At 34.5% G+C, this 11,474-nt stretch overlaps 1 long non-coding RNA gene across 1 annotated transcript; it reads left to right on the top strand.

Annotated features, from left to right (window-relative positions):
• The first annotated feature begins 6,965 nt into the window (after positions 1–6,965).
• Positions 6,966–10,107, top strand: LOC134275561 (uncharacterized). Its single transcript, XR_009993847.1, has 3 exons — positions 6,966–7,053; positions 7,994–8,134; positions 8,678–10,107. It is a non-coding gene; the product is annotated as an uncharacterized LOC134275561 (long non-coding RNA).
• Positions 10,108–11,474: the final 1,367 nt, after the last annotated feature.

Here is an 11,474-nt window from a genome sequence, read left to right as displayed (position 1 = left end):
GATATCTCGGTAATTTGAAAGTAATAAGTTTTTACAGTCATGTGCATCTATATATAAGCGTCATATCTGACGTCACGTAAAATGGGGGTTCCGTTAATCTATTCTTAGAATAGATTAGTACGTCATACAAAATGGCTCCGAGAGGAAAAGACCTGTCGACAGATAAAAAGCAGACGCTTGTATCTATGTATAAAAATGGTTTAGGTAGCCGAAAATTTGCAGAACTTATTGGAATTATTAGTCCAAATACTGTGTAGAAGGTGTTGAAAAGAAATCAAGAAAGGGGTTCGTGGAGAACAGAGGAAGATCGGGTAGGAGAAGATTCGTGAGTGAAAGGGGGGATCGTGTGTTGGAAAGATAAATCGGCGACAGACTTTGTCAGATATTTAAGGTTCCAGCAGTTAATGTAAGTGAATCTTTACCCCAGCAAGTTTCCAGCAGGACAGTTTGACGAAGGTTGAAGAAGCAATGTTACCAGCGATGTTGTGTTTCCAAGAAAATTACGATTTCAAAATATAATCGCAAAGCCCGAATTTTCTGGTGCCGGACAAAATTGGCCTGGATAGTTGAACAAAACTGGTCACAAGTTATTTTCAGTGATAAAATGAAAGTTGTGTTAGGCAGAGACATGAAAATATATGTCTGGAGGAAACCTGGTGAACGATTTCAGCCAGCATGTCTCGGTATGTACAGTAATCACTCCCCCTACTCAGGTATATCAGCCATGTTTTGGGTCTGTTTGTCTTACCATGGTGTCGGAACTTAACATATTAATTCTGAGAAGTATATCTCCCGTTTGATGACAATTTGTGGCCTCTTATTTCTAAAGAATTTTGTGAAAGTCCTTTGATATTACAAGACGATAACTGCCCCGTTAACCAATCTCGACAAACCATCGCTTGGAAATAAGAAAACAATGTTCCTACCCTTACTTGGCCAAGTCAATCTCCAGGCCAGATATTAAAATTATAGAAAATATATCGAGAATAATCAAAGTTCGACTAGAACACCGGTTACAGGATATTATAAATCGCCATGACTTAATTCGAGTCGTGAAAGAAATTTGAGTATCGATCGATTCCTGAGACTATAAAAAACTTGTACAGGTCTGCAGTGTATTCCAAAGAGACTTAATGCTTTCATAAGGGCAAAGGGATATATTACGAAATATGAATAAGGTAAGATTTATTCCACTTCATTCGTATGAAAAAATAATGAACGAAATTTCAGGTGTCAAACCATTTTATTAAAACGGCCGCCATTTTGCATACTGTATTATGACCAGGCACTGTGACTGTATATCTCGTCAAGTCATGATAACTTGCTGGTTTGTCGTCAGACCGACCATATCCAGATAAGATAAGCTATCGTATTTTTTGCGATAGATATCTCAAGAAAAAGGGATAATTTATCTTGTATCGTGACTAAATTTTGTTGCGTTTTCAAATACTGCCATCCACACAATTAGATGTAAGGTAGTATTATTTTGGAATTCATTACCAGGGACTTATATTCTAATTACTAAATATATAGGTCCCTGTCATTGCCGATTGCCGTGATACGCATTACCAGCATAAAATTAACTTCTCTCGGAAGTTAAATTAATAATTTAACTGTGAAAATTACAACCATTGAATCTTTACCAAATACTTATAAGTACAAGCCAGTAGAGCTATAGTCTCGACAGAGACTTCTGGGTTTTTTTAACAAACTAATTTCACGATTTAAATCTTACTGTAACCCCTTCCCCAAAATCTGTACATGAATATTTTTGTCAATTGTAATACAAAACAAAAAGATCTTAATACAGTTATTGATTCCCGTTCTTAAGAGATTTACTGCGAAAATGACTGAGACACCCGTAAAACGGTCATTATTATAAACATCGTGACTGCAATTTCTGCAATGGCAATTCGTCAGGTCAACATAGCTATTACAAATCAAAGTACTCAGAAGTACAGAGAGCCGGGCTCATTTACAGAGTAGAATGGATTTCTTACATGAATCACGTTTATATTCTGATGAAAAAATTATTTTAAAACTATCAATATAAACGGTATGACACTGACAGTGAGTTTTTCAATCCTAATACCACGGTCCGATTTTGTCAGAATCAAAATTAATCTGGTACCGCAGCTGAATGTAAACAAACAGGCCAGTCTGGTTCCCTCTCCTGCTTTACTTCGTATGTGTAGAGAACTACGGTAACACCGATTATCAAAAATCCTTACGCTAATGAACTATGTTCTTTGACTTATGAAGTTTTCAAAGTCATTACTACTTATGTTTATTTTATATAGATAAAACTTCGTTTTATTTTTGTTGCTTTATTTAGCGTTTGTATTATCTCAAAAGCGGTTGAGAGTAAGAACTATATTTTTGCACGTAACTTTAAAATGGCGACTATGGGGTCAACATCCTGCCTTGAACAGGATCACATAAGCCGGCAATTGCTCTTTGAGCAATAAGCCCGGCTAAAAATGCGATAGCTTATCTTGCCTGGACAAGATCAAAAGGTGCTGTTAAGTTTGTCGACAAACCAGAAAGTTATCATGTCTTGATGAGATAGTTACTTGGCTTGACATGACATGCTATGTTGATAAAACTTATGTGGATGACATAAAATTGATATCATAGGAATTTCCTTTAATGCGTACAAGGACCAGCTGGGCTTTTTTGAATGTAAACACTACAGAAATTTTTCCGCATAATCATTAACACGTTGTTTTAAAATTGTGCCTCTCACATGCTTTTTATATGAATATGAGTAAAACACGAGTCTCTCTCTAATAACAAGAGGCCCATGGGCCACATCGCTCGCCTGAGCACTATGGCTAGGAAAAAGTAGAATTGATTTATTATTGAAAAGTTTAAATCCAAAAGTAGTCCCATGACCAATTATGGCTTTGTTATTCTTGAGAAGAAGATTTTTAAAGAATTTTACTATATTATATTTCTATGTAAAACTTTGGTCGGCCATTGTGGCCCCACCCTACCCCCGGGGGTCATGATTTGAACAAACTTGAATCTACACTACCTGAGGATGCTTCCATATAAATATGAACAATTATGGCTTTGCTATTCTTGAGAAGAAGATTTTTAAAGAATTCTACTATATATTTCTATGTAAAACCTTGGTTGGCATTTTGGCCCTGCTCTATCCCCGGGGGTCATGATTTGAACAAACTTGAATCTACACTACCTGAGGATGCTTCCATATAAATATCATCAATTATGGCTTTGTTATTCTTGAGAAGATTTTTAAAGAATTTTACTATGTTATATTTCTATGTAAAATTTTGGTTGGCCATTGTGGCCCCACCCTACCCCTGGGGGTCATGATTTGAACAAACTTGAGTCTACACTACCTGAGGATGCTTCCATGTAAATATGAACAATTATGGCTTTGCTATTCTTGAGAAGAATATTTTTAAAGAATTTTCCTATGTAAAACTTTGGTTGGCATTTTGGCCCTGCCCTACCCCCGGGGGTCATGATTTGAACAAACTTGAATCTACACTACCTTAGGATGCTTCCATACAAATATCATCAATTATGGCTTTGTTATTCTTGAGAAGAAGATTTTTAAAGAATTCTACTATACATTTCTATGTAAAACTTTGGTCGGCCATTGTGGCCCCGCCCTACCCCTGGGGGTCATGATTTGAACAAACTTGAATCTACACTACCTGAGGATGCTTCCATATAAATATCATCAATTATGGCTTTGTTTTTCTTGAGAAGATGATTTTTAAAGAATTTTACTATATATTTCTATGTAAAAGTTTGGTCGGCCATTTTGGCCCCGCCCTACCCCCGGAGATCATGATTTGAACAAACTTGAATCTACAGTACCTGAGGATGCTTCCATATAAATATCATCAATTATGGCTTTGTTATTCTTGAGAAGAAGATTTTAAAAGAATTTTACTATATATTTCTATGTAAAACTTTGGTCGGCCATTGTGTCCCCGCTCTACCCCTGGAGGTCATGATTTGAACAAACTTGAATCTACACTACCTGAGGATGCTTCCATATAAATAACATCAATTATGGCTTTGCTATTCTTGAGAAGAAGATTTTTAAAGAATTTTACTATATATTTCTATGTGAAACTTTGATCAGCCATTTTGGCCCCGCCCTACCCCGGGGGGTCATGATTTAAAGAAACTTGAGTCTACACTACCTGAGGATGCTTCCATATAAATATCATCAATTATGGCTTTGCTATTCTTGAGAAGAAGATTTTTAAAGAATTTTACTATATATTTCTATGTAAAACTTTGGTCGGCCATTGTGGCCCCGCCCTACCCCTGGAGGTCATGATTTGAACAAACTTGAATCTACACTACCTGAGGATGCTTCCATATAAATAACATCAATTATGGCTTTGCTATTCTTGAGAAGAAGATTTTTAAAAGAATTTTCCTTTATATTTCTATGTGAAACTTTGATTGGCCATTGTTGCCCCGCCCTACCCCGGGGGGTCATGATTTGAACAAACTTGAATCTACACTACCTGAGCATGCTTCCATATAAATATCATCAATTATGGCTTTGCTATTCTTGAGAAGAAGATTTTTTAAAAATTTTCCTATATATTTCTATGTAAAATTTTGGTCGGCCATTGTGGCCCCGCCCTACTTTCGGGGATCATGATTTGAACAAACTTGAATCTACACTACCAGAGGATGTTTCCACATTAGTTTCATCTTTCCTGGCACAGTGGTTCTTGAGAAGAAGATTTTTAAAACATACCACCAAATTTTCATTAATTCCCAATTACCTCCCCTTGAATGAGGGCGTGGCCGTCCATTTGAACAAATTTGAATACCCTTCACTCAAGGATGCTTTGTGGCAAGTTTGGTTGAAATTGGCCCAGCGGTTCTTGAGAAGAAGTCAAAAATGTGAAAAGTTTACAGACGGACAGATAGCTAGACAGACAGACGGACGACGGACAAAATGTGATCAGAAAAGCTCACTTGAGCTTTCAGCTCAGGTGAGCTAAAAAGGGAGAGTTTAAAAAAAATGCTTCGACGCTTACGTTCTTACAGATATTTTTATTTTTACTTGGGCAAAGAAATGTGGTTTTAATCACAGGCCTTTGGATCGCTTAAAAAAAATTGTGTGTGTAAAAAAAAAAATAAAGGTACTGAACTCTTACACTGGGTACCTAATTTCGCTAATAAAATATTTTTTATTCGAATGCTCTAAAATTCTACTTTCTATTTAAATCTATTCGTAGATAAACATTCTTCAATTCTACCAAAACTCATTCCGAAATTCCATATATTTCTTGAGATATTCTGAAATCAATTTCAAAAATGACCTACTTTCTTTTACTCGACATTAGCTTGGGCCCCTGGCCATTCACATGTAAACAGACGGTGTTTGAAGTGCGGCGAAGAGTTGCATAGTATTTGCAAAATCTTTCAACAATTTAAAGTTTGAAGTGCGGCGAAGAGTTGCATAGTATTTGCAAAATCTTTCAACAATTTAAAGTTGATTTCTTACTCCAGATTGTAACGTTAAGTCCGTAATAATATTCCATTCGCGAAAAATTAATTTGAAAACGTCTACATCAACAACTACCGCCATGTTGATTACGAATGTAAATGAAGCCATGGTAGAACGAATTTTTCCCGGAATGCATTATATACCTTTCGATTTTCAAAACAATTAGACCGCTAAAATGTTGTTTATGACTTAGTTACACCATATGTTCAAATTAAAGAAAAACCTTGTAAAGCTTGAATGCAAATGAGCAAATATTCATTGAGTTTAGAATAAATTCCGGGGAAATTTTGTCCCGTCGTTCAGGCTTTACAATTAGTGAAGGCCCAAGCTGATGTCGAGTAAAAAAATTATTGTCAATTTGGGAATTGATTTCAGAATATCTCGAGAAGTATAAGGAATTACGGAATGAACTTTGGTAGTAATGAATATTGTTAATTTTTGAATAGATATGGATAGAAAGTAAAATTGTAAAGCATTTGATTTAAAAGAATTTTATTGGCGAAAGTAGGTACCCCATGAAAAGAGTTCCATACCTTTATTTTTTTTTTCAACACCTCAATTTTTTTTCTAAGCGATCTAAAGGCCTGTGGTTTTAATCGAAAAAATGGAGAATGTTAACTTATGTTGAATTCATATTCTTTTATGCAAAATGTGTTGGTTGAACGTAAACAATTTTTTTCAATACCACCCTTACACAAAAACACAATTTAGTTCCCAGTGTAACGAACATAATCTATGTCGTCACGGTAGCAAAACTATACATGTATTCATTTACCCTAAATACATTGTACACTGCCATTACATTTTGCACAAAATACACTGCCGTTATATAATGAACAAAATACACTGCCGTTATATGAGGAACAGAATAAACTGTCCTTAAATGATGAATAAAATACCGTGTATCCGGGTTTTTTCGCGATGATTTTTAATTCGTAAAATATAAAACACGCAGAAATTATGTCAACTATAATGTGACATAAAAACATTACCATTGTAAACAAAAAAATCTTCAATCGTAAAAAAATAATAACTACAAATTTACCCCTTTTCGTAAAATTTCCAACACGCGAAAAAACCCGGATATACGGTACATTGCCGTTATATGCTGAATATACTGCCCTTATATGATCTACAGAGTACACTGCCATTAAATGATTACTAAAATACATTGCCGCTATGATGAACAATATAATTTATTTACTACAGACTTGCAAAAAGAAGGTGGGGGTGTTTGATTATTTTAGTTTCTGTATAAATTTACATATACATGTATGCACTAATCCTTTTCACTTAATACAGACTGGTATTTACAATTCTCTTGCAGTAAACTGTTCAAATAATATTTTAAAATAAATGATACGAATATATGTGCTGGTTTTTTTTTTGCATCATTTCATAAAAATCAAGATATACAACACGTGTGATACTCAATAAGTATTTTTACGTCAGGAAGTATATAAAAACGTGTGACAAAATCCTCTTTACTGCATTTCAAGAGTGGGGAAAGAATCATTTTATGAAAGGATTTAAAGGTAAGTACTCTTTCTTAATAATTTAAATTGTTTTTTTTTATTGTAACTTGAGCAGCTTAATATTCTATTTTTTCCCTCAAGTTATACTTTTTGGAAGAGACAAAAGCCTTGAAAAATTGCTGATACATGTATCCAATGCATTGTTCATATTTTTGCTTTGAATACAAGTTAAAATATAGAATAAAGAAAAGTTTGTGTACAGTTTCTACCGGTAATATAAGCAAATCGATTTGGATACCAAATGGAATATGGTTTAACTCATACTTAAAACAATTATTTACTCTAAATTTATTCTTGTTACATGTTAAATGGATTAAAAAAATTATTATGTACATGTATATTTTTTACGTAATAGCAGCGTGATAAAATCACTTAAAATGTCATGTGGAGGTCATTCCACCTTCTTCATATTTGGCTGTCTATTCCTCCTTCTGGCTCTAATACTAAACGTTATAGGTGTAGCTGCGCCATATTGGATCTATGGCGAGGCCAATGGTCTGAAAGTATATGCAGGACTCTGGAAACAGTGTCTTTCCGCCAATACCCATGACCTAAAAATTTCCAAATGCACTGAGTACGGCGATGTCCCAGGTAGCAATGAATTAAAAGTAATAAATAAGCAATATATGTAATATAATACTGTTTGTGAAGTGCCATTTGACTGGATAAAGAATTTACTATAGTCTATATCGTATAACATGGGTTGCCTGTATCAAAATGCTTTACGTCAAAAACGTTACATTATAAAACATGTATGTACAATTTAAAGGCATTCTTAATTTGGGCATTGTTTTATTTTTTACACTTAATGAAAATTATATCTAATGAATGATTTTAATAGCTATCCAAGATTTACTCGTATAACCTGGGTTGGAACATTTTACGGTTTTACATTAACCGCTTCTGAACTAAGATAGCTATTCTTGTTTTCTTGTTTTAGATTGGTTTAAATCAGAATAAGCATTTGGACTGCTTGGGATTTTTATTTCGGTCATTGCTCTTATTTCTGCCATCCTCAAGATACGTTTCAAGGACCGAGTTTTCGTGCTAATCATTGTGATCATCTTGTCCTTTTTGAGCGGTATTTATACTGTAGAATATATATTGACATTAATGAAAGCATAGCTCTTTTTATGTAGACCTTTTAATTAAATTTGAGTTTTTTTCTGTAAGGATTGATTAATTGTATACTGTTTAACGTCCCTCTTTAGAATATTTCACTGATATGGAGACGTCACCATTGCTGGTGAAGGGCTGCAAATTTAGGCCTATGCTCAGCACTTACGGCCTTTGAGCAGGGAGGGATCTTTATCGTGCCACACCTGCTGTGACACGGGGCCTCGGTTTATACGGTCTCATCCGAAGGACCGTCCTATGTGTGTGTGTTTACGACAAGCAAGGGGGTACTGATTGCTCCTCTCCTATTTTGGATCCCCACGGGGCTTCTGTGAGGATAATAGTCACATATAATTTCAGCCTAATATGAAATCTGCTATTTATGATACATAATAATCCTGTTGCCTTCATATCTAACCTTATGGAAATAACTCAGATTTATTTAAACAAACGCAATTAAAGATTTCTGCAGGTATACCGGTATACTTTAAAATCTGTTTTCTTTCAGCTGTGTGCACCATGGTGTCCATTGCTGTTTATGCAGGAAAATATGAATCGCAAAAATACAGCAATTTTGTCAAATTCAGCTTTGCATTTGCTTTTTGTGCAGTTTCCATCGTTCTCTCGGCCATAGCTGGAATTTGCATGATTATTGAATTGTCAAAAAGGTCATCTTACACTACAAATAGTTGGGCGCTGAGAAAGCACCAATTTAGGACTGCCATATTGAAAAAAAATAATGTTTTTACATATATGAGGACTAACACATTACTATTACAATGTTCATAACTTTATAAACATTCAACGAATTCATTTCAATATGTTCCTGATAATAGGGAATTCTAAAGGACATATGCAATTTTAATGTCTTTTTTCCCTGGAGTTGAAGAGCTCCAATATCTAAGGAACCTGTGTGCTACATTTCATTGTCCATATAATTATGCATGTTAATTATACAAACGAAACAACTGTCAGCGATCGAACCAACCGCAACTCGTTCTCGGACGTAGCGAAAAACAACACAAACAAATGGACAACGTCGCCGATGCAGCCACCTCATAGTTGTGCCTAGACGTTCCCTATCATGTTTCAACCCGTTGTGTCATAAAATTAAACAATTCATTAGGCAAATGCGTTTACAGACTTAAATAGTCAGTTCTCAGATTTAACAATCAAAGCCAATTAATTAAATTTTAATGAATTATTATTATAAAGTACAGTGTATGTAATTCACTTATTACTGACCTTTGTGCAGAATTTATTTATATCATTCTTTAATGTTGCATGTCATTATGTTGTCTTAAATCCTCTTATATTGTCATGTTTTGTTTGGGAATACATTAATTTGTGTAGATTAGTCCCTTCCAATTCAGATTTGCATAGAAGACTTTCTTGTGCTTTTGTTAGTCTCTTTTCTGTACATGTTCATATTCCATTTGTTATTCCTTTTTATTTTGTGTTTGTGTTATACTTTCTATTATTTTTTGTTAACATTTTGAACTATGCATTACATCAAAAATTTCTTAGTCATGCAAACAAATATGTTTTAATTGCATGACATACAGTTATAGTTATATTTAAGGAGAGAAACTCGTAAGTTGAAAGAACTTGTTTCCGTTCCATTTGATTTATTTCGATGAAATATGATCAAAACAATTATAATTGTACACTTCCTCTAAACCAAGTTTGGTTTAACAAAACATCTAGAATATATGTTTAGTAATTTTTGAATATTTTTCTTTGCATTATACAAGAATTTTCATCAATTGATATCTTTCCAAAACCCCTGGTAATGCATGCTGATCTTTTGTCTACAAGCATTCGCTAGAACTATAATCTTACATTAGAACATTAGTAGAAAAATTCTTTAAACAGTGTTTATAAATTTTATTGTTTATAAGAGATACAATGATAAATTTCAACTCCTTACCATATATATAACTAGTGCTAATTGTAACGGGGACCGTTACAGATGTTCCCCAAACGCTCCCCAACTCCCTTTTGGTGCCATATTCCCTGTAAGCTTCATTATATAGGACAGAATCTATGCATTTGAGTCTTTAATAAATATTAAAGTATTTAATCCAAAAGTATTAAAAATACGTTCATTCAAGTGTATTTTTATTCAACTCATTTGACGTGCACGCACGTGCATATATGAGCATGGTGACCATATCTTCTTGTAAAGGTCCATTACATCTATCTATGTTCTAAATTCCACCCCGTTTGGGTGAAAACTAAGGGAGTTATAGCTGTTTAAAGTTTCAGCCAATCAGATTGCAGCACATGTACACGCATGTGTATGCATGTGCATGATGACCATACCTACTTGTAGAAGTCCATTATATCTATCTATGTTCCAAATCCCATCCTGTTTGGTTGAAAACCAAGGGAGTTATAGCTGTTTAAAGTTTCAGCCAATCAGATTGCAGCGCACGTGCATGCACGTGTTTTCATGATAATTGCTTTATTTCATGTTGTAGGATATCCTAATGCATGGCTATGTTCAAAATTTCAAAGGATTTCGTCAAAAAACAAGAAAGATATTGAGACTTTAGTTGCAGCCAATCAGAGCGAAGTGCACGTGCATGCGCGTGAGATCTTGCTATTTTCACCATGTCATGTCTATACTACTAATATATCCTCACATTATGAGTTTCAAAGCATTTCATTTAAAAATAGAACAGTTGTGGCTATATCTATTATATTGGTCATTTCACGTGTTGCACGTGCACGCTCTTGCAAGCACGTGCGCGCAAAATGACCTTGATTCCGCAAATCTACATAACATGTCTACTAACCCTAAAAAGGTTTTACCTACATCGGACGAACAGTTTACAAGATCATTCCCGGACAAAAAAGTTCCAGGAAGAAGAAGAAAAATAATAATAATAATAACTAGAAACTCTTGTTGCTTCAGCAACAAAGAAGGTCTTCCGTTCTCCTCTATTTATCTGTAAGAAGGTATGTCCCAAAATCATTTCAAATACTCTTTTTATAAAAGATATTTATGGGAGAGTAAGAAACTCAATTTATGCAGTTTTTCTCTCATAACCAGAAGTCGTCGTTTTTGTTTCCAATGGGACTGACATATTTCGAAACTACTAGTAAAAAGCTATTAAGGTAATTCTAAGAAAGATTCCATAAAGAAAAGTTTAAAATTTTGATTTCTTTCATCACTTCCTGTGACAACCGGAAGTGACGGTGGATGATCTTAAACTCAAAGGATTTGTCTACTCATCAAGGTCTACCACCCCTAGTAGTTTAGTGTCTTAATCTCTTACCGTTAACGAGATCTAGTAATG

The sequence above is a fragment of the Saccostrea cucullata genome, unplaced genomic scaffold (genome assembly GCF_032062105.1).
Source record: "Saccostrea cucullata isolate Sc308-1 unplaced genomic scaffold, CSIRO_AGI_Scuc_v1 ctg7539, whole genome shotgun sequence".
Lineage (NCBI taxonomy): Eukaryota > Metazoa > Mollusca > Bivalvia > Ostreida > Ostreidae > Saccostrea > Saccostrea cuccullata.
Note: the sequence above shows the minus strand (reverse complement) of the source record. Positions and strands in the feature narration are given on the sequence as shown.